Raw genomic sequence first — 20,170 nt, 5'->3', positions numbered from 1 at the left:
ATCGACAGCAGTTTGTTCAAATTAATGGTCAAAAATCTGAGTTAAAAGATATAATATGTGGAGTTCCTCAAGGGTCCGTTTTAGGCCCATTACTTTTTATTTTGTTCATTAATGACCTCTGTGAAGTGTCTAAAATATTACAGTTTTTGATGTTTGCCGATAATACTTAAATCTTTTACTCTGGAAATAATCTGTCAGAAATTATAGAAAATGGTAAAAATTAAGAAATGGTTTGACAAAAACAAAATATGTTTAAATTCGGAGAAAACAAAATATATGATTTTTGGTAATCGTAAAAAGAATGAAAATGTAAGAATAGCAATTGAAGGAACCGATATTGAAAGAGTTAATGAGATAAAATTTTTCGGGGTTATTCTGGATGATAAATTGAATTGGAAAGCTCGCACAGATTATATTAAGAGTAAAGTTTGTAAAAGTATTGGGGTCTTGTATAAAGTTAAAGATGTTTAAGACTATTCTTCGTTGCATACGTTGTACAATTCCCTAATACTCCAATATTTTGGATACTGCACAGAAGTGTGGGGTAATACATACCCTAGTAACACAAAACCTCTGTTTTTGTTACAGAAAAAAGCATTAAGGATCATCAACAAGACAGGCTACAGAGAACACACCAATAGTTTATTCAGGACTTCTAAAATTCAGAGATTTGGTTGATTTGAAGATTTTGATTTTTATGTGGAAAACAAAGCAGAGAGACAAAATGTATTCACTCTCTATCAGAGGAAGATGGTCATAGAAGGCAATATTATTCTCTCTCTCTTTTTGCATGTACTACACAAAAACAGATGTGTTTGTCTATTTACGGAGTTAAACTGTGGAACACATTGGACTATGAACTGAAGTGCTGCAAAAGTGTTTTTAAAAAAAAGGAATAGTACAAGAAAAATGATGATAAACACGTTTAAAAAGGCAGGGAATCAAAAGATTTTAAAACGATAGGTATAGAGGATATGCGCATGATGTCACAGAACGCAGTTACGCTCACTGAGTGGCAGAAAGACGAGCAGCAGTGTTAGCTCGAATCAGCTAAAACACAAACAACACCTCTAAAATGGGAAAGAGCTGGACCGCTGGTTCTTTGGTAAGCAGTTAGGATCACTGTCGAGTCCGACTGCCTTTAATGTGAGCAAATAATCAACTGTTTTACTCCCAGTTTGCTAAACATGGTAACAGATGTTTTGCCACTCAGTCCAGCGTGTTCTGGAAGGGGAAGTGACATCAACACATAACAACCCTCTATTACTGAAAATGTTTGGTGATTGGGGAGAGGATTGGGGTTGATCCATCCACAAAGCAGCTGTTTTTCTGTTTCTTTTGATGTGCACAAAAAGCGACAGGTGCTACAAGATATTTCTTCTTTCTGTTCCTTTTTTTTTTGTTCCTGGAAAGTAAAAAAAAAAAAATGCGCTGCCTTTTCTGCCAATTTGCCACGGTAACAATCTTATAAACTGTAATATTTGAACTGTTACCACATCTGCCTTCCCTCCTATGAAATCACACCATGCATGGAAATTGCTGTGACTTTAGGTGAAGGATATCCATGTCCTGGAAATGTCTGGGAAATGCATTCTGATGTTATTTTTCCCATCATTCGTCCTGCTGTCCCGTAATAACAGTGGCATTGTGTAATTTTTCCCAGCAGTTGAGAAGCGAAACAAAGGAGGTGGAAGAGGTTAGTTGGACTGAGTCTGTTTGAATTACTTTGGTGGTTTCAGATGTGGTGTCTGGGACCTTGAGTTGTTTGAATCAATTAGTCTCTCAGTTAACAGGAAACATCCGTGTACCATAAGCCAGCCAAGAAATTAAAGAAACATCAATTGTAATTAGATGATTAGTTTTAACATATAGGGCACAATACAGATACCTTTAAACACTTGAGAAGATATATTCCTGCACACTGGAGACTGCATCAATTTAGGGTGGTAATGTTTTTATTTATGTAAAGGGAAACATAATGCAGTAATCAGTAGCTTATTTTTTATTTTTATTTTTTTGGACAATGCATTCTTTGTTTCTATATTTAAATAGCATTGCACAGAAGTGGGACCAAGTAATTGTTTTACAAGTCACAAGTAAGTGTCAGGTCTTAAGTCAAGTCCCAAGTCCAGACCGATCGAGACAGGCAAGTCCGAATCAAGTCTCAAGTCCTAAACTTTGAGTTTTAAATCCTAAACAAAGCATAATGTGCTCTTCACCAAATTTGAATACCACTTAATATTTTTAACAAGTAAAATTAGTTAAAAATGAAAAAACTTTACTGAATAAAGCGTACCTGTGCAGAAATAAGGCAGAGGCACAGTTTCACACAAATGTCTTATAATTTCATGAATTAAATGAAGTGTTGTATCATAATTTATATTGGCTTGGGTAGGGTATCAAGTCAACAGGCTCAAGTCCAAGTGAAGTGATGAGTCATTAGTGTTAAAGTCATAGTCAAGTTGCAAGTCTTTTTTGATTGATGAAGTCGAGTCTAAAGTATCATATTTGTGAATCCAGTCCACACCTCTGGTTGCATGTTTTATTGTGCATAAAACGTTCTCAATTCATTTTTATTTGTGAGTTAACAATTCCTGAGTTAACAAAGCTATTTTTCAGAGCATGTCATGTTTTCCCCAGTTTTTATTGACTTTTGTCAAACGCATGAAACAGCGCCCCTCTTGTTGTAACGGCGGGTACATGTTAGCCAGCCTGTGTGGTCAAAGACGGTATTGCATCCTTACCGAAGTTTGCTTTAGAGAAGAAAAGTTGAATAAAATATAAAGTATTAAACAAGACGTGGTTTCTGTCATGCCTCTGTGAAACTGAATGGACACGTCTCAGGAAAAGAAACTCTGAAGTGAGGTGTGAACCAACTAAGTCACTGCGTTTTTGTAAGAATAAGCTAACAGTTTACTAGTAGCCAGGGAGGGAGGAGATAATTGTGAACAAACAAAATGAGTGTCAACATGGATACTTCTTAAAATGAAAGAAATGAGAATGGACGTCAAATAACGTGAGTCAGATACAAACTCTCTCTGCCTGCCTGTCTGTGTTTTCTAGCTTTGCTAACAGGTTTCTTTCCTGATGCTGAAATGGGTCTGGGCTGTGGCTGCGTGACAGCTCATGTTAATATTATGGAGTTGAAATACTGTCACTGTGCTGAAGCTGTTGTGTTGTTGCTGTCTACATGGACACAGTTGTGGGGACAGAGATATTTTGTTTGTATTTATTGGTTGTTCAAACAACTGTGTGTGACTGGTTAAGGTCTGTGAATCTGTTGGCTAATGTTTGTGTGTGCCAAAAATATAGAGTGTGTAAGTCATGTGTCTGATACATGCATCGAAACGTTTTGATATGAACATAAACAAATCTTTTAAGTATATCCGACTGTAGTCTTTGTAGCACTGCATATATTCATGCTAATGCTACAATACTATAGTAATGTTGTGTGCTTTGTGCTTTGAATGATACTGCAAATCAGAATTTCTTAGCACATTAGAGCAGTGGTTCTCAAACTTTTTCACATGAAATAGTCATTTGGCCTTTTCTGTCCTTGTGTTACTTAGATGGAATTATAGTGAAAATAGATGATTCCCCTTTTTGCTGAGGACCACCTGGAACACCCCTGAAGGACCCCTGCTACACCCCTGAAGGACCCCTGCTACATTGATAATTTTGGGTATAAAATTATGTATTGATTATATTTTTAAATATTTTTTAAAAAACAGTTTGATTAGAAGTGCATTGCAAAATGCCAACATAACTGACAGAAAGCAGCCCTTAAATAACAAATTATTCCTGTCTTGGTGTGGATTTCTCCCTCATGAAGTCAGTGTTCAGTTTACTGTGTGTTGTTCAGCAGAAAAACAAAACAAAAATCGCATGCAGCAATCCTGAGGTGCAGCCTCATTAATCCTGTCTGGGGAAAAAACTTTCTTTTTTAAAATAAAATAGCATTTTGTCAGAGTTCTCGGCGTAAAGGGCTTATCTGAGCTCAACCTGGCAACTATGAATTGTATGACAGTGCCAGTGTTGAATTTAGAAAGTGAAATAACTGCTGTCACTGACTTGTAATGGTTCGCTCTCCTGCTGTTGGCAGCTGTTCCTGGCAAAGGGACTCCTGTCATCTGAGCTGAGAAGAGAAGCCAACACATGAGATAATGGCGTGGCTGCCCACTTAACTGTGGCAATGATGACAAATTCAACCTGCAAAGGCCAGTCAGAGGTAACAATAAAAAAAAATCTTGGAGGCATTTCCTGCATTTACATACATATATGTCAGTCTTGCAAATAACACTTGAATGAAATTAGTGTTCGTGCTTTTCATAATATCGGTAGTATAACAAGAAATTGGAAATGCTATTGAAGCATTATTAAAGCTTAAAATAAGAGCCTGACTGATAAATCAGCATGCAATGTTATCGGCCGACATGATAATAGCAGATAAAGTGGTATCTGTATTTATAAATAATACAATAAATGTTGTATTTGCATCTTTACTACATAGAGCACTTAAAAGACATAACTCTTGCTGCTGCACCAAAACCATAATGTGAGCCCTCAGAAAAAAAAACAGAAGGCTATCCAGATTTGCGCATCAACATTTTTAACAAATCTTCTCTTCTCTCATCTGGGCTTTGGCAGCCAGTCTGTCAAAGGACACTGTTGGAGGAGATTTTAGTGAGTAAATCAAACTGAAGTGGGGATTTTGTTTCCTCAGTGGAAATGACATGCTTGGTTCTGATTCTGAGCATTTCATGAAAAGGATCCTGCTCCAAGGCCCGATTTTCAACGCTAACAAGCTTTTCACCAACTGTAGAGAAAATGTATAGACAGAATCTGAACTTGATTTGTAGCATGAATCCTAGGTATAGTAGCCATGCAGTCTTTTCAGTAAGGATTTTATGAAAAATGCATTTGAATGTGTTTCATGATTTTATTCAATCTGTTTCACATAAGCTTAAATCTGTTGCACTATGGGTAAATAGTTTGTCTGAATCACACTCTAAACATGCTGAGGTAGATGTCGTGTATCTATGACTGCAGTATGCCTGTTGATCCAAAGGTCACAGATACACACACACACAAACAGACTAACATACAAAATAATTGTATTTGCTGCAGCCTGGAAAAGACTGAGTCAGCATAATCAATCAGGAGGGAAATGATCCTGCAGCGATCAAGTATGTAACTAGATTGTAGACCCGCCTCCTGTTTCAGGAGTGAGTTATAACATTAGTGTAAGCAGCCAGTGTACATTATGCAATTTCTCACACAAACACAGAGCAGGCAATGTAGACTGTTTCACTTTATACAGAATGAAAGCAGACTATGGTAGTTAAGGCCAAATTCACTATCAACTATTCCTTTAGAATTGTTTCGATAATCGCAATGACTGGCTTTAACTATCCGTGCAGCAGCTACACAGGAGAGAGTGTATCAAAAGCAAGAGCAAGTCAGCACACATGCAGGCATGTGGAGGAGGGATCTGGCTCAATGCCAAGGTCAGTGTACCCAATCACAAAGAATTAATAACGTAATAACACACAGATCCTCACGTGTATGTATGCAAAAGCAAAACACAGCAGGCAGGAACATGGGAGAGCCACGAGACCATCATTTTGTTTGGAAGTTTCGGAATATAAAGTTTTTCCGTGTCCAGGAATGATTATAAGCTTGTTTGTGTTTGTCGGTAAAGGGGTGGCCTTACTTGTGTTTGCATGTGTATGTTCACGTAATCAAGCCAAGGTTTGCATCCACATGACCTACACCTACACTGTGAGCAGGCAGGCAGTAGGTGTCCCTCATAGCCCAGTTTACATCACTGATGTGTGTGTGTGTGTGTGTGTGTGTGTGTGTGTGTGTGTGTGTGTGTGTGTGTGATTTTGATCTGAGTGTGTGTGGGAATATATACTCCTAGATTGTGATGATCAGATGGTCAACCATAATTATACTAAAACTCCTGCGGGATGCCCCGTAATTTGTGTTTTCAGAGACACACACACACACACACACACACACACTCAGGATCTCACCGCTAAAGCCGGGCTGCATTCTGCAGGACATCACAAAAGAAAATACTTACAACTCAAGTAACAGTGAGTGCGGTTTGTGGTTGGCAAAATGTGCCCTCTTAAATCTACTTAAGGTATAATTAACAATGAGCCATTTTTCGATAAGGTCAGTATGGATTACTTGCTAGCAAACATAGTAATTTTAATTCATATTTCGGGCCAGGACAGTCTTGTGAACAGCTGGGAGAAGCCTCCACCATCAGCTACAAGGATTTAAAGAGGTTACGTGGGGTACCAATGCTGTTTCAGAGCTGTGAGGTTATCTCTAAATAATGCACACCCTCTTGCTTACTGGTTAGTGTCTTTTTAGAATGTGACTTGTTAAAATGGTGTACCTGAGTTTAGATCTGTAAATATTAATTTAATAATACTTTTTTAAGTATACCGTGAAGAAGTAAAGCAACTTTTCTGTATGCTTATCCTTCCAAAATATCAAGCTGTAGGCCACACAAAGCTGATTTAATTGTGAAATCATGTTTTAATTTACGTACTGTGATAAATGTGTTGATGCGACCTGTGCGTAGAATGTATATAAGAAATGGACGTAGTCTTCGTGACGTCACCCGTTGGTTTGTGGACTGCCGTTTTGAAGCCTCGAGTTTGGCCGATATGTTGCCGCCATGTCGAGTTTTTGCAACTAGGAAGTGCCCGGAAAAGACGAAACGGCGGAGCTAACGGCCGTGTGCGGACCTAGCTAGCTTGCTTAGCTAGGTGCAACTGTAACTCACGTTAACTGTCATTTTAACAGGGCTGATAACTTTGTCTAGCGAACTACAGTCTTAAAACTAAATGTACTCACCAGAGAAAGTGAACAGCCAACTCCTAATAAGCTTTTTCAGCGGCGCTGGTTAAATTTACACAGTGCAGAGGGTACGAGGCGGCTCTAGCCTGATTGACAGGTCGCTATGCTACGCTATGTAATCCCGCCCTGAAACATACTCTGCTTTGGGGTCTATTTTAAAATAAATGGGACCATAATTTACTAAATCAACATGATTTTTTTATTGAAGAAGACTTGAAACTAGCGACTGAGACCATAAACTCATCAGGAAAGTGTTTACTGGGGTAATTATTCAGCTGAGAAGTAGGGTCATTTTCCCATTATTTCTAATGGAGCCGGACTTTTTTTTGCAACCAGAAGAGTCGCCCCCTGCTGGATTTTCAATAGAATGCAGGTTTCAGGGACTTCCGCATTCGCTTCATATTGTAGACCGGAAGCTTCCCGCTTGGACCTGTGTAATGTTTGCACAGTAAAAAAACTAAACGAGTATGTATGTTGTATCTTGTCAGTAGGAGAAATAAGAATTGCTCTGGACACCATAAAGGTATTTAAATCAGTGTGCAAATTAACATCCACATGCACTGCAGCAGTGAATCTTTCAAGACTCTGCAGGCAGCAGGAATAGTATCCTGAGGCTAACAGGCTAATTAGCTCTGTGTCTACAGGCGTGCTCACGCTTGTGCACGCAGAACATACAGGCAAAACAAATAACACATTCATTCTAGTGTCACGAAAACGCTTAGTTGCTGACCTTTTTCTGTCACAGATTGATTATGGGGATACTATCTACAGGTTTGCCTCTCCGTCCACCTTGTCCAAACTTGACCCCCTTTATCACTCAGCTCTCAGATATGTCACAGGACATTTTTAACTTTACAAAGCAGTCACAATCCCAGGTCACATAACTGGCTTGCTAAAAGAAAGAACAGAGGCTGGAAAGCTAAGCCTGTTCTGTTATGGCCCTTGGTCTTGGAATGATGTGCAAACCAAGCTCAAACTTAAATCCCTAACTCTCTAAATTATTTTAAACATAGATTAAAGAGGTGGTCACTGCTAACTGCAGCTGTTTTGCCAATTCTATTACCACTTAACTCCTTAAAAAATCTATGACCTAATATTGTTGGGTTTTGTGAACAGTACAATCTAGGGTATTATGTTATACCTAAATGTTGTGTTGTGCCGCTGTCTTGTGTTGTAGAATATGTTGTTGTTGAGACTTGTTGTGCTGTGTTTTTCTGTTCACCTAATGATGTTGCTGTGATTGGTTCTTATTGTTGCCTGGTTATCTGTTAGATCCTGCTATCTGACCCTGTCTTGACTAGGTCACACTTGTAAAAGAGGTTTTAACCTCAATGTGACTTCCTAGTTAAAAAAAAAAAAGAAAAAAAAGTAAAATAATTTAGTATATTTTATGAGACTGAATTAAATACTTGCCGGTCACTTTCCTTTCTTTAAGGGTGGTGCCCCGAGGTAAATTTAATGTGAGTTCAATTCTCTTTGGATAACAGGCTGCAGTTCAGCTTGTACGGAAAGTCTCCAGAGCAGCGAGTTTTTACCGTACGTAAGCTTCTGTCCACAGCAGCCGAGTCCAGTCATTCTAGTATACAGTAACAGTCACCACCTGCCCCGCATAAAGCTGCTAAACTTTACATGAATGATGACGGTTAAAGCTGTCATTGTTGGACTCCGAGTATGTGGCTGTGGCTGTGGCTATTTGATGAAGCAATGCGCGCTAGTGCAGACCTGCCGTATATCAAACCTAAAAAAGAATCAGTACAGATATTTTTGTAGTTAATTTTTTTAAGCACTCGTGACCCTTTAAAATAAAACTGTGTCTACTTAATATTTCACCAGAAAAAAAAGCAAGGATTACAGAAAAGTTGCTAAAAAGAGAATACAAATGTGTAGGGGGACACTGTTCCTATGCCACATTTACCTTGTGACCCCCAGGTAACATTTTCTGTCAGGGAACAACTTTTCTCTGGAAACACTTTTCTTCTCCTCTGTTCTGTTTCACATTTGTTTGCAATGAATAAAACGTCTGAATACCGCAATGCCAGATTCAAGTCCCTCGCGGGCCATGGAGAAAGCCAGGGATTGCAGATATATTTTTGTATCATGACTGTTATCTGAGGCCCAAATTGTCCAGTGTTGACCCTGCATCAACAAAATCAAACAAAGTCTTCTACTGTGCCGACTTCTATTTTAACCTGTCCTTTCTTGTGAGATTGCACCAAAATATCTCCCATCTACACTTTTCAATAAACACTGGTGCAGTGAACCATAAAGACAGGAATGCAGTCTGTAAAAACAAAAGCATGTGCCAGCTGCAGTGGAAAAAGTTAAGGAGATTTGAAGATAATATTAACTGAATGTCTAATAAAATGACTTTCAGTTAACAACAACTTTCCCCTTCAGTAAATTCAGTGGAGGGAAAAACTATTTCTTTTTCTTTCATTGTGGGAAAATCCGTATTGTCATAGTGGTCATCAGGAAGTCAATGAGCAATTATGACAAATGTATGAGTGTGTGGATGTGGGAACATAGCTAGGCAATTTTTTTTTTATTAATATGTAAAATTTTTCAGCTCCAGAGGTCACTGCTAATATTAGAACAGCAGTTTCTGGTGACACACTCCATTACCATGGGAACCACTTGGCGCCATTTCCTGTGTGCCATAGGGGACAAAGAGAGATATGAGTTAAACCGTGAAGGATGTACAGACACTGATGAGTCACAATGAGACGAGCCTTCACAGTCAGACTTACTTTGAATATCTTGTCTTTGGAGAATTGAGTTTGTTACGACCCGCGCCCTCGTCATGTCTGCTAAAGAACATAGTGACACACATGGTGTAGAGGGACTCCGCATCATTCTGGGTTTTTCCTGGCTCAAATCATCAGTGTAGCTGATATTAAATGTTCATCTGCAACTTTCTGTTGTGGTGGTCCCAGTAATATTTGTTCTTACTGTGGTACTTACTTATGTACGGGGTGGTGATGGGGCAGTGGATGGTGGTGATGGAGACCAAGGTTCAATTCCTATTGCAGCACATCCACCAATGTGTCCCTGAGTAAGACACTTAACCTCTAGTCGCTCCAGAGGCGTGCAACCTCTGATATACATAGCAATTGTAAGTCACTTTGGATTAAAGCGTCAGCTGAATGACTAATTATTAATTTAATTACTGAAGCATGTCACAGCAAGTTCAGTTTGAGGCTGAGAACATGACCACAAATACCAATGTTTACCATACATTGATTTATTAGTGGTGGCCAGCCACAATGTCAAAGCTGACTGCCACATATAGATTTTCAATTTTTTTTTATATTTACAATTGGTAAAATTTTACATGATGGTAGAGCTGCGTGCAACGCATAGATTTGTGGGAGGGACTGAGACGCAAAAGAAAAGACGCGAGTGAGGTAATGCGGATGCAATTAAGAGACTTGAGATGTACTCTGATAAACATGCATTTATCTTCCTCTCTGTCACCGATACACATTGCCAGTCACCTGTCCAAGGTTGGCACAAACACACACACACACACACACACACACACACACACACAAACAGACAGAGCTATTGTTTACCATTCCAGTAGGAGCCAAAAGGTTTTGTATTGTGAAGCTCTCAGAAGCTGGAGGTAGGAGAGAATTTCTTTGTATTGTGGTCAATAAGAGACCAACATACAATAGATGCGCTTTTACTCTTCACCATTTCATGAAAACCTGTGTTTGTAAGTAGCATCCATATTATCAATACAATAATCAATATATGTACTTAATAGCTGTGGATCAACCAATGTGTATTGATCTTTAAACAATTGGTCTATGGCTTTTCATTAGCAATTAATCTGTAGCCCATTTTCCAGATTAATCGATCTATTGTTTAGTCTATAAAATGATAGTGAAATTGGGAAAAAAGTCACATTTTCCAGAAGTCGTTGTTGACGTCATCAAACCAAGCACTAGAGATTAAGGAGGAGCAAGACAACCCATTTATCTGTATCTGTTCAACCAACCAAATGATCTGTATCCATATCTGTACTCTGAGTGGGTGGGACTTAAACAGGATGTGGGCGAGAAGTGTATTTTGACATTTCTATTATATTTCATATTCATTTCCTTACAATGTTGTTTACCCACAGTTTGCCAAATATTTTTTGACAAATAGCTTAATTTTGTGCTCAAAGTTGCAAAAATAATTTAGTCGTCAAAACAGGGTGGTGACGTATGACTATAGTAATTCCAGTCATAAGTCATACGTCATTCTCCAAGCTTGCGCTCGTTTAAAAAAAAAACTCACGCCGTCACGCCTGTGAGCTAGCTAACCACTTTATTATGTAATTTACTTAGAACTTACAGTAGGTATGTCTCCCTGTGTCTGATAGTCGGTTGGTCTTTCTAGTTTAGTTAACGTTAGCTAAGTTAACTAAGTTGTAGTTAGCCAGGTGTAGTTAGCTAGTATAGTTATTGCAGAAAGCAACAGAGGGTCTTCATTTTATTTTTTAGTTTCCTCGGTTTCCTTGGTTTAGTGTGCTGTTCATTTTCATTATGGCATCTGTGCGTGCGGTAATCAGTGGTTGGACATCTTGGGTTGGAGGACAGATGACAGAAAACACGTTGCACTTTCACCTGCCTGTCTTTATGTCTGCAACATTCATTTTACTGACGGCCGTTTCACCAATGCACGGCGGAGGCAATGGTATCAGAGTCTTTACATACAGTTCAACACCCCCGCGGTAAAGTAAGCGCACCATAAAACGTAGTGGGAGTTATCGTGTGCAGTGCGTGACAGGACCATCCACTGTATGACTGATAACAGCTGATACACGCACATTAGTTTCTATCACGGGTCAGTAATAGCTACTCCTGCCAGACAGTAAAGTGTACTAAACTTTAAAGTGTAGTGATGTTAACACAGCATATCGTTAGTGAACACTCCAGTCGGTCAGTTTTTGGTTGGTATTACGTCCGACTATTAACCACACCCCCACTCTCTGTTTGAGAAGGAACGTTAACCAAAAACGGCAGTTAAAACTGGCTGGAGGGCGCTTTAAAGGGTAACTTTTGCATGGACCCTATTTTCCCATGTTTTTGTATCTATCTGACTAATCATCATTATTTGAAATCGGTACAGTATTGAGCGAGCACGCAGCAGACGGCAGCAGCTAAACAGGGCTGCAACTTAATCCTTGCATGCAGTTGCTCAACGTCAAAGTACGTCCACTAAAGTGCTTGTTTTTGACCCTGCCAGGCGCAGCTTGTTATTATAAGTGTCTGACAACATAATGTTGACCTTTTTTCTAAAGAGTGAGATCCAATAGCTAGTGCCGCTTGGCACTGGCTATTACTTATATAGTCACTATGTTTTCTAACAAGTAGGTTCTAGCAGCAGGTTCGTTGTGGGAGTCTTTCCCGGTGTGTGAGAGAAGCACCAGCACACTGCCACAGAAAAGCACCTGTGACTCATTATGTGGATGTGACGAATTATCAAAGGCTGCAAAGAATGCAGATGATCTTATGAATATATTGTGCATTTTTTTTACATGCCTTTTACTTTGAGCTAAAACTATGCTCTACTCTCAGCTTGTGAAATACTGATATTTTGTGCATCTGTGTAAATGTATTGATGTACAGAATTACAAAATGAATGTGTTTGTAGTCATTTTAGCAGCTTGTTTGCACAGGTTGATAATCTGTGTGTGTGTGAGAGAGAGAGGGCCATCTACAAGAGTCTAAGAGGCTTTTATTGGTCTTGTTACACAATTCTGGGAAGAGAAACACAATACGCTGCCATGTCAGGAAATCTGGTGTTTTTGTATCAGTGTGTGGTGAGAAGGAGAGAATATAGTAACAAAGCTCTGGACAAATCCCTTCTCACTTTTCCTGGATTTGATGCATTTTTCTTCTCGTAATATTTCAAACAAAACATGGGCGGTCCAACTGGGACCAGCAAGTAAAAGACATAACATCTCCAAAATGAGTAAGACAATATTTTAATTTGCAATGGGTTTAACCCTTTTGATGGTTTTCTGTACCGATTGGTGCAGCACAGTCAGACTTGAGATACAGTGGGTACGGAAAGTATTCAGACCCCTTTAAATTTTTCACTCTTTGTTTCATTGCAGCCATTTTCCAAAAATCAAAAAAGTTCATTTTATTTCTCAGTAATGCACACTCAGCACCCCATCTTGACAGAAAAAAAAAACAGAAATGTAGAAATTTTTGCAAATTGATTAAAAAAGAAAAACTGAAATATCACATGGTCATAAGTATTCAGACCTTTTGCTCAGTATTTAGTAGAAACAACCTTTTGATCTAATACAGCCATGAGTCGTTTTGGGAAAGATGCAACAAGTTTTTCACATCTGGATTTGGGTATCCTCTGCCATTCCTCCTTGCAGATCCTCTCCAGTTCTGTCAGGTTGGATGGTAAACGTTGGTGGACAGCCATTTTCAGGTCTCTCCAGAGATGCTCAATTGGGTTTAAGTCAGGGCTCTGGCTGGGCCATTCAAGAACAGCCACAGAGTTGTTGTGAAGCCACTCCTTCGTTATTTTAGCGGTGTGCTTAGGGTCATTGTCTTGTTGGAAGGTAAACCTTCGGCCCAGAGCACTCTGGAAAAGGTTTTCGTCCAGGATATCCCTGTACTTGGCCGCATTCATCTTTCCCTCGATTGCAACCAGTCGTCCTGTCCCTGCAGCTGAAAAACACCCCCACAGCATGATGCTGCCACCACCATGCTTCACTGTTGAGACTGTATTGGACAGGTGATGAGCAGTGCCTGGTTTTCTCCACACATACCGCTTAGAATTAAGGCCAAAAAGTTCTATCTTGGTCTCATCAGACCAGAGGATCTTATTTATCACCATCTTGGAGTCCTTCAGGTGTTTTTTAGCAAACTCCATGCAGGCTTTCATGTGTCTTGCACTGAGGAGAGGCTTCCGTCGGGCCACTCTGCCATAAAGCCCCGACTCGTGGATTGCTGCAGTGATGGTTGACTTACTACAACTTTCTCCCATCTCCCGACTGCATCTCTGGAGCTCAGCCACAGTGACCTTTGGGTTCTTCTTTACCTCTCTCACCAAGGCTCTTCTCCCCCGATAGCTCAGTTTGGCCGGACGGCCAGCTCTAGGAAGGGTTCTGGTCGTCCCAAACGTCTTCCATTTGAGGATTATGGAGGCCACTGTGCTCTTAGGAACCTTAAGTGCAGCAGAAATTTTTTTGTAACCTTGGCCAGATCTGTGCCTTGCCACAATTCTGTCTCTGAGCTCTTCAGGCAGTTCCTTTGACCTCATGATTCTCATTTGCTCAGACATGCACTGTGAGCTGTAAGGTCTTATATAGACAGGTGTGTGGCTTTCCTAATCAAGTCCAATCAGTATAATCAAACACAGCTGGACTCAAATGAAGGTGTAGAACCATCTCAAGGATGATCAGAAGAAATAGACAGCACCTGAGTTAAATATGAGTGTCACGGCAAAGGGTCTGAATACTTATGACCATGTGATATTTCAGTTTTTCTTTTTTAATAAATTTGCAAAAATTTCTACATTTCTGTTTTTTTCTGTCAAGATGGGTTGCTGAGTGTACATTACTGAGAAATAAAATGAACTTTTTTGATTTTTGGAAAATGGCTGCAATGAAACAAAGAGTGAAAAATTTAAAGGGGTCTGAATACTTTCCGTACCCACTGTATATTGTTCAGATGTTTTGAGCGTTTATCGTTGTAGATAATGAACTTTTAAGTATCATCAGAGTAAACTGTGTCAATATCTATTTTCTAATAAACAATCTAATGATGTTTAGATAAAAGGCTAAATTCTTAGGGTGTTCTTTAGATAGTTTCTTATAAATATAGCAACTTCATATACATTCGAATAAATTTCAGGCTTAAATGAGCAACTTCCAGCTAGTCCTGCTCATTCAGAGTATAGATATGGATAATTTAGTTGTTAACAAACCAATACAGATAATGGTGCCTCAATGATCCCTAATCTCTAGCTCTGTGCGATGGACATTTCAGTCATTTTATAGAGCAAACAATCTATTAATCTGGAAAAGTACAGATTAATTGCAAATGAAAAGCCATAGACCACATGTTTTTAAAAATCCAACTTCTGAATAAAACAGTTCTCTTCAAGCTTCAAGCTTTCTTTCCCCTTCTTGATGCCTATAATGCTTGATTTGAATTGCGAGAACTAAAAGTGTACTAAAAGTTGAAATCCAGTTTCAGGTCAGTTGAATATTACATTCAGATTCAGCTTTTTAATGGAATTATTCAGGTTGAGCTCTTCAAATTAAAGTATAAATGATTCAAATTTAGTATCTCATTACACATATTTGTACTCATACATACCTGTCTTACAAGAACTTGGTGTATACGTTTTATACATTATTGTTATTTTCATAATTTGTTCAGTTGTCTCATAGGATAATTAGACTTGTGGATCAGTATTATTTTGGTTGACCTACTGATATCGATAATAATAAGACCAAGACCCACTTGAGCTCCTTTTCATAAAATTTTAATCAACAATTAAGATTTCCAGAAGAAAGATTTGCTGCACAACTTCTGTCAGTGTTTGCACATATAATAATAACAATAAAAGTAAACTTGTATCTCATGAGTTTTTCACTGTGAACTCTCTTTCCCACAGTGATTCAATAATTGGCTCCTGCATGGCTGTCTGCATGTGTGTGTGTGTGTGTGTGTGTGTGTGTGTGTGTGTGTGTGTGTGCGCGCGTGCATTTCACATGGGACTGTATTTTTTGGGCTTCTTATTTCCACTTAAACCACCAATTTTCAGTAGAAGAGACTGAAGTGAAAGAAATGGAAATTTGCCATGACAAATCACAGAAGGGGAGGTCACAGTGGGACATGCTGGATAAACAAATCCGCCATGTTTTTATCTGTGTGTGTGTCTTTTTGTGTAGGATCTGTAGTGTACAGGGCTTGTGCATTTGACTCATAACAGTTTAAAATAGCAATGTAGCAGCAGGGCAGAGGGTCAGTGACCACAGATCACTACTTAGGAAAAAGATTTAAAGATGTGTACCTGAGTGTGTTTTGTGTAAATTGAAGTTCTTTTCACCATGTACACAGTAAAAACTACTGTTACCCTGCAACAATTCTTCCTCTATTCAGTGGGCTTCATATTGTACAGCCTCTATACGTTACTGTCTATGAAGCATATTTATAATGTGGCTGGTGGCTTTTCTTCAGTATTCCATTTGTATAGATATTTTTATTGAAACTTGCTCATTATTTTATTAGATATGAATATAGATATTTTATGATGTTATATGTTCAACCCTCTGAAGGCTGAGTGCATATAGCTGATGGATGGATGGATGGGTGTTATATATTGAATTGGTAAATATAATTTGCAACAAAGACTAACAAATATTTTGACCAACTTCATACATTATACACACAATATTTCTCACCTATTTTCTCTTTGTTGAGTTTTATGGCCTGCAGTGTTACTGTATAGGTTCAGCCTCAGTTAATGAAATTAGTTTCCAGCCACAGCAGGCAGCTGTTTTCAGCGAAAAAGCTCTAATAGCCACCGATGAAATGATCTGCTCAGCACCAGACAGCAGACACAAGGTGTTTCTCAATCTGCATTCTTGTCTGTACTTGTAAAACGTCATCAGTCGTAGCTCAAGTACTGTACCAATTCAAAAGTGTGCATCGAGCTAAGTACAGTGAAATACCCAGATGTGTACTTGTGTATCCGTATCACAGAATGCATTTTGCACCAACAAGCGGCAATGGCGGAGAAGACCCCCAACTGTAAGTTATAATACTGCTGTTATTGTGTCACATAAAAGAGTTTTAAGTGTTTTTTATGCGGGAATATAGTTCAAGTTAATAGTTAATAGTCAGTAGTTCAATAAACTTAAAGTTTGTGGTCGATAGGGATGGGGATCGTTCATTTTTATTGATATTGATACCACTATCGATACTGCCAAACGGGCATGATGTAGGCCAGCACGGTATGAGGAAAATATTCTTAAAAAAATGTGTGATATCGTTATATATATATTGACATCACTTGCGATAAATAAACATATATTGAAGTGTACATATTAACGGCCTGGTTGTTTTTTAATCTAATATTTTAAATACAGCTAAATGTTGTTTCTAGAGCAGCAACATGCAACATTAATGTTTACAACAGCAAAGTAGCTCAATAACTTTATCTGACATCACAAGTAGTGAGTGACGTTTAGAAAGAATAGCATCGGTCTGTATCAGTCCCTCCTCCTCTTTTGCTATTTAGCTTGTTTTTAACATTTGGCTAATGCCAAGCTAGCGTTAGCTGTGCTTGTATAAAACATACAGGATGAGATACTGAGGACAGAGATGATTAAATTAACCATGTCTAACGTTACATGTTTAACGTTACCTTTACAGATAGGTGTATTGATAAAGTATTGTCGTTTTACTTGCAAAGGTTTTATTGCACGTACTTACAGTAACGAGCGTAGCTGTCATCAACTAACATTACAGTAGTTTGGAACTTAACGCTCACCGTATTCCACCGCGACGGCGCAGCCTCTCGCTCTGCTGCCGCTGTGTGTGTGTGTGTAGGAGCCGACTGAGAGCAGACTTTCTTATCCATTGCGTTTCAAATTAAATCAGACGTGACGCTTGAGACATAACGTTTCGTCATAGGACCCGCAAGTCTCGATAGCAGTATCGATAACTCAAACCTTATTGATTTTAGGAACCGGGTCCTTTTGGAACCAGGTCTCGATCCCCATCCCTAGTGGTCGATATATCAAGACAGAGCTGATTTGAAAATTTGCTATGTTTCAGAGATGTGAGGTCCCACCCGCTAACGGGACAGCCAGTATACTTGGCAGCATCAAGTCTGCTGCTGTTCCAATTGCAGAATGATGGACTGCGTGCGTCCCTGGAAGTTTGTACTCCCGAGTTGAACTTGCCAAGTCTGAACTTCTATTTACAGAAGTCGGAACTTGGTATTGAGAAAGAGCCACAGTAAGAGACGAGCTGGAGAACATAATGGAGGATTTATCAGTTAGAGCCAGATATTTCCCCTAGGAGTTGGTGGAAACTGAAAACATGGAAATGTTCTGTATCAACATTTTGATGACTCACCAGGATTGTTCATTTAAAGTGTTTTCTCACACTTCAACATTTCTCTCTGAATGTATTTGTTGTTGGAATTTAGCAGAATAGAAACAGGGACAGGTTTGTATTTAACTTGCATCCTTCACAGTCTCTCTACTCTTTGCTGAAACTGCAGTATGAGAAGCTTTCAGACCAAAACCCTGACTGATGATTGAGTTTTATTGGATTTCCTTTAGGGTTCCTCGTTTCACCTCATGTCTCCTTTAATGTTCTTCTGTAAATGACTCCTTCATAAAGTGGTTTGGTTCCAAGAATGTTTTTATATTGTGTATACATCAAGTTTGAAGAAATGGGAACGGTAAGCTAAGCTCAGCTGTTTCCAAAGTGGAGAAGTAAACCTTTTTAAATTCTCCAAACATGGACGTTCAGAAACAGAGACGTCTGATCTCACATGGCTGCCAGACTCTGTTGTTGTTGCTGCTTCAGATTGTTTACAGCGTCCAACCTGCAGTCTCTATTCTGGGTTTGATCCTCTGTGATGAGACCATAAGTCCATCCAGCGTCCTAACCTTCTTGTGGAGAGAAATATGAGACAGAAGTAGAATTGCACAACAGAGTATGGTAAAATGGTAAAAGTGATCTGATAATGTTTGGTTTTTATTTTTTCTCCCTGTGGTTTTTCAAGTTTATTTCTGCATGACTGATGTTGCTCCCTCAGCTGCAATAACAGTAAGCAAAGGGTGACTGATTAAAATCTCTCCTACGTGGAGCTTTCCAAATTCAGGATGGAATAGAAGTCATGTTTTTATTGGAAACTAATTGCAAAACACAGAGGGGGCGACCTGGAGAAGAGAGAGAGCAGAGGTCAGCATACTGGTGGTCCTCAGAGACTAGGAAACACTGCAGACAGAACAGAGGCATCATGAAGGAGTGGAAAGCACATGGTGTCCCGCTCAAAACAAGAAGCAGTCTACTCTGCCAGAGGTCAGTTCACTGCTCAGTGTTTCGAATGGTTTACAAAGCAGTTACATACTTTTAAAGATGTGGCTTGATGACGATCATACAAATAACAAAGTCCTTATATATTAAAAATAAAAGTTCTATTTGTGTAAATGTGGATTGGAATTAAAGTCCAATCCAGTATTCTGTATTGTTACATATAAATCCAGCCAGCTGTTTAAGTGTGAAACAGCTTCAGTATACAATAGAAATATCTTTATTTTATCTTCTTTTGGAAGACAAATAACCAACCCGAGTGTCATAGTCAACATCTTAAGACAAATACAGGCCTATGCCCTTGCTAAACTCTTTACAGAACATGTTTGTTAAAGCTGAACACACAGTTATATATATATATATATATATACAGTATATACAGTATATACATATACTTGTATTCCTACCATAAATCTTTGACGAATAGTCAACCCACCCGTGTAACATTCTGTAATTTGCCTGATTTTAGATTTACACATATTTGATAGTTTGCTTTTTTGATGTCGTGCAGAACCCATGCAATCAAATGATTTGGATACTGCAAATTAGACACCTACTGTTGTCACGAGGGAGGCGTAGTGTAGCGAAAACAACCGAGAATGCCTGCAGCGTAACATAATTGTGATTGCCGTACATACACACAATGACTCCATGCAGTTGCAAACCTGCAGCCTTTCATCAGCACCACGGACAGCAGCTGAAGTGAAGCTGCTGTCCGTGTCCAACCACCTCCTTACTCGGACTTCTCTGTTTAATATCCTATACCTACCTTTAGCGTTCAAAACTGACGTCCAGTCCGTTATAAACTGAAGCCAATGGGACTTGACGATGCGTCCATATGTGACGACTTGGGAGTGAGAACAGGGTGGCTGTCTCTGACTATCAAACAATTGAAATAGCTAAAACCAGCCTAGAGTAACAAATCCACAACATGTAGAGTCATGTCAGATACCACAGAACTAATAGCAATCAAGAAAAGCACAGCAGCTCATTATGCCAACACAGTATGAATGAATGGATGACGGCATCTGGTCACAATCCATGTGGCAATTGTCACTGTCCTTCGTTGGCCCTTGTAATCAGCTGGGCCCCTGGTGCACCATCTGTACTTACCTCACTGGAGAGTGCCTTAAATTACAGCCTATGGGGGACGTTAAAAAGAAAATCTGTGTTTTTCCTTTCCTGACAATGGAGCTGACCTCGCTTCA

The 20,170-nt window shown here is 39.1% G+C and overlaps 1 long non-coding RNA gene across 1 annotated transcript; it reads left to right on the top strand.

Moving 5' to 3' along the window:
• Window positions 1-3,574: 3,574 nt before the first annotated feature.
• Window positions 3,575-18,718, top strand: LOC119899497. Its single transcript, XR_005443866.1, has 4 exons — window positions 3,575-3,682; window positions 4,103-4,228; window positions 16,614-16,661; window positions 17,691-18,718. It is a non-coding gene; the product is annotated as an uncharacterized LOC119899497 (long non-coding RNA).
• Window positions 18,719-20,170: the final 1,452 nt, after the last annotated feature.

Source organism: Micropterus salmoides, unplaced genomic scaffold (genome assembly GCF_014851395.1).
Source record: "Micropterus salmoides isolate LMB-PRFRI ecotype aquatic unplaced genomic scaffold, ASM1485139v1 Ms_hic_scaffold_1, whole genome shotgun sequence".
Lineage (NCBI taxonomy): Eukaryota > Metazoa > Chordata > Actinopteri > Centrarchiformes > Centrarchidae > Micropterus > Micropterus salmoides.
The sequence above is the reverse complement of the archived record's forward strand: the minus strand, read 5'-3'. Positions and strand labels throughout refer to the sequence as shown.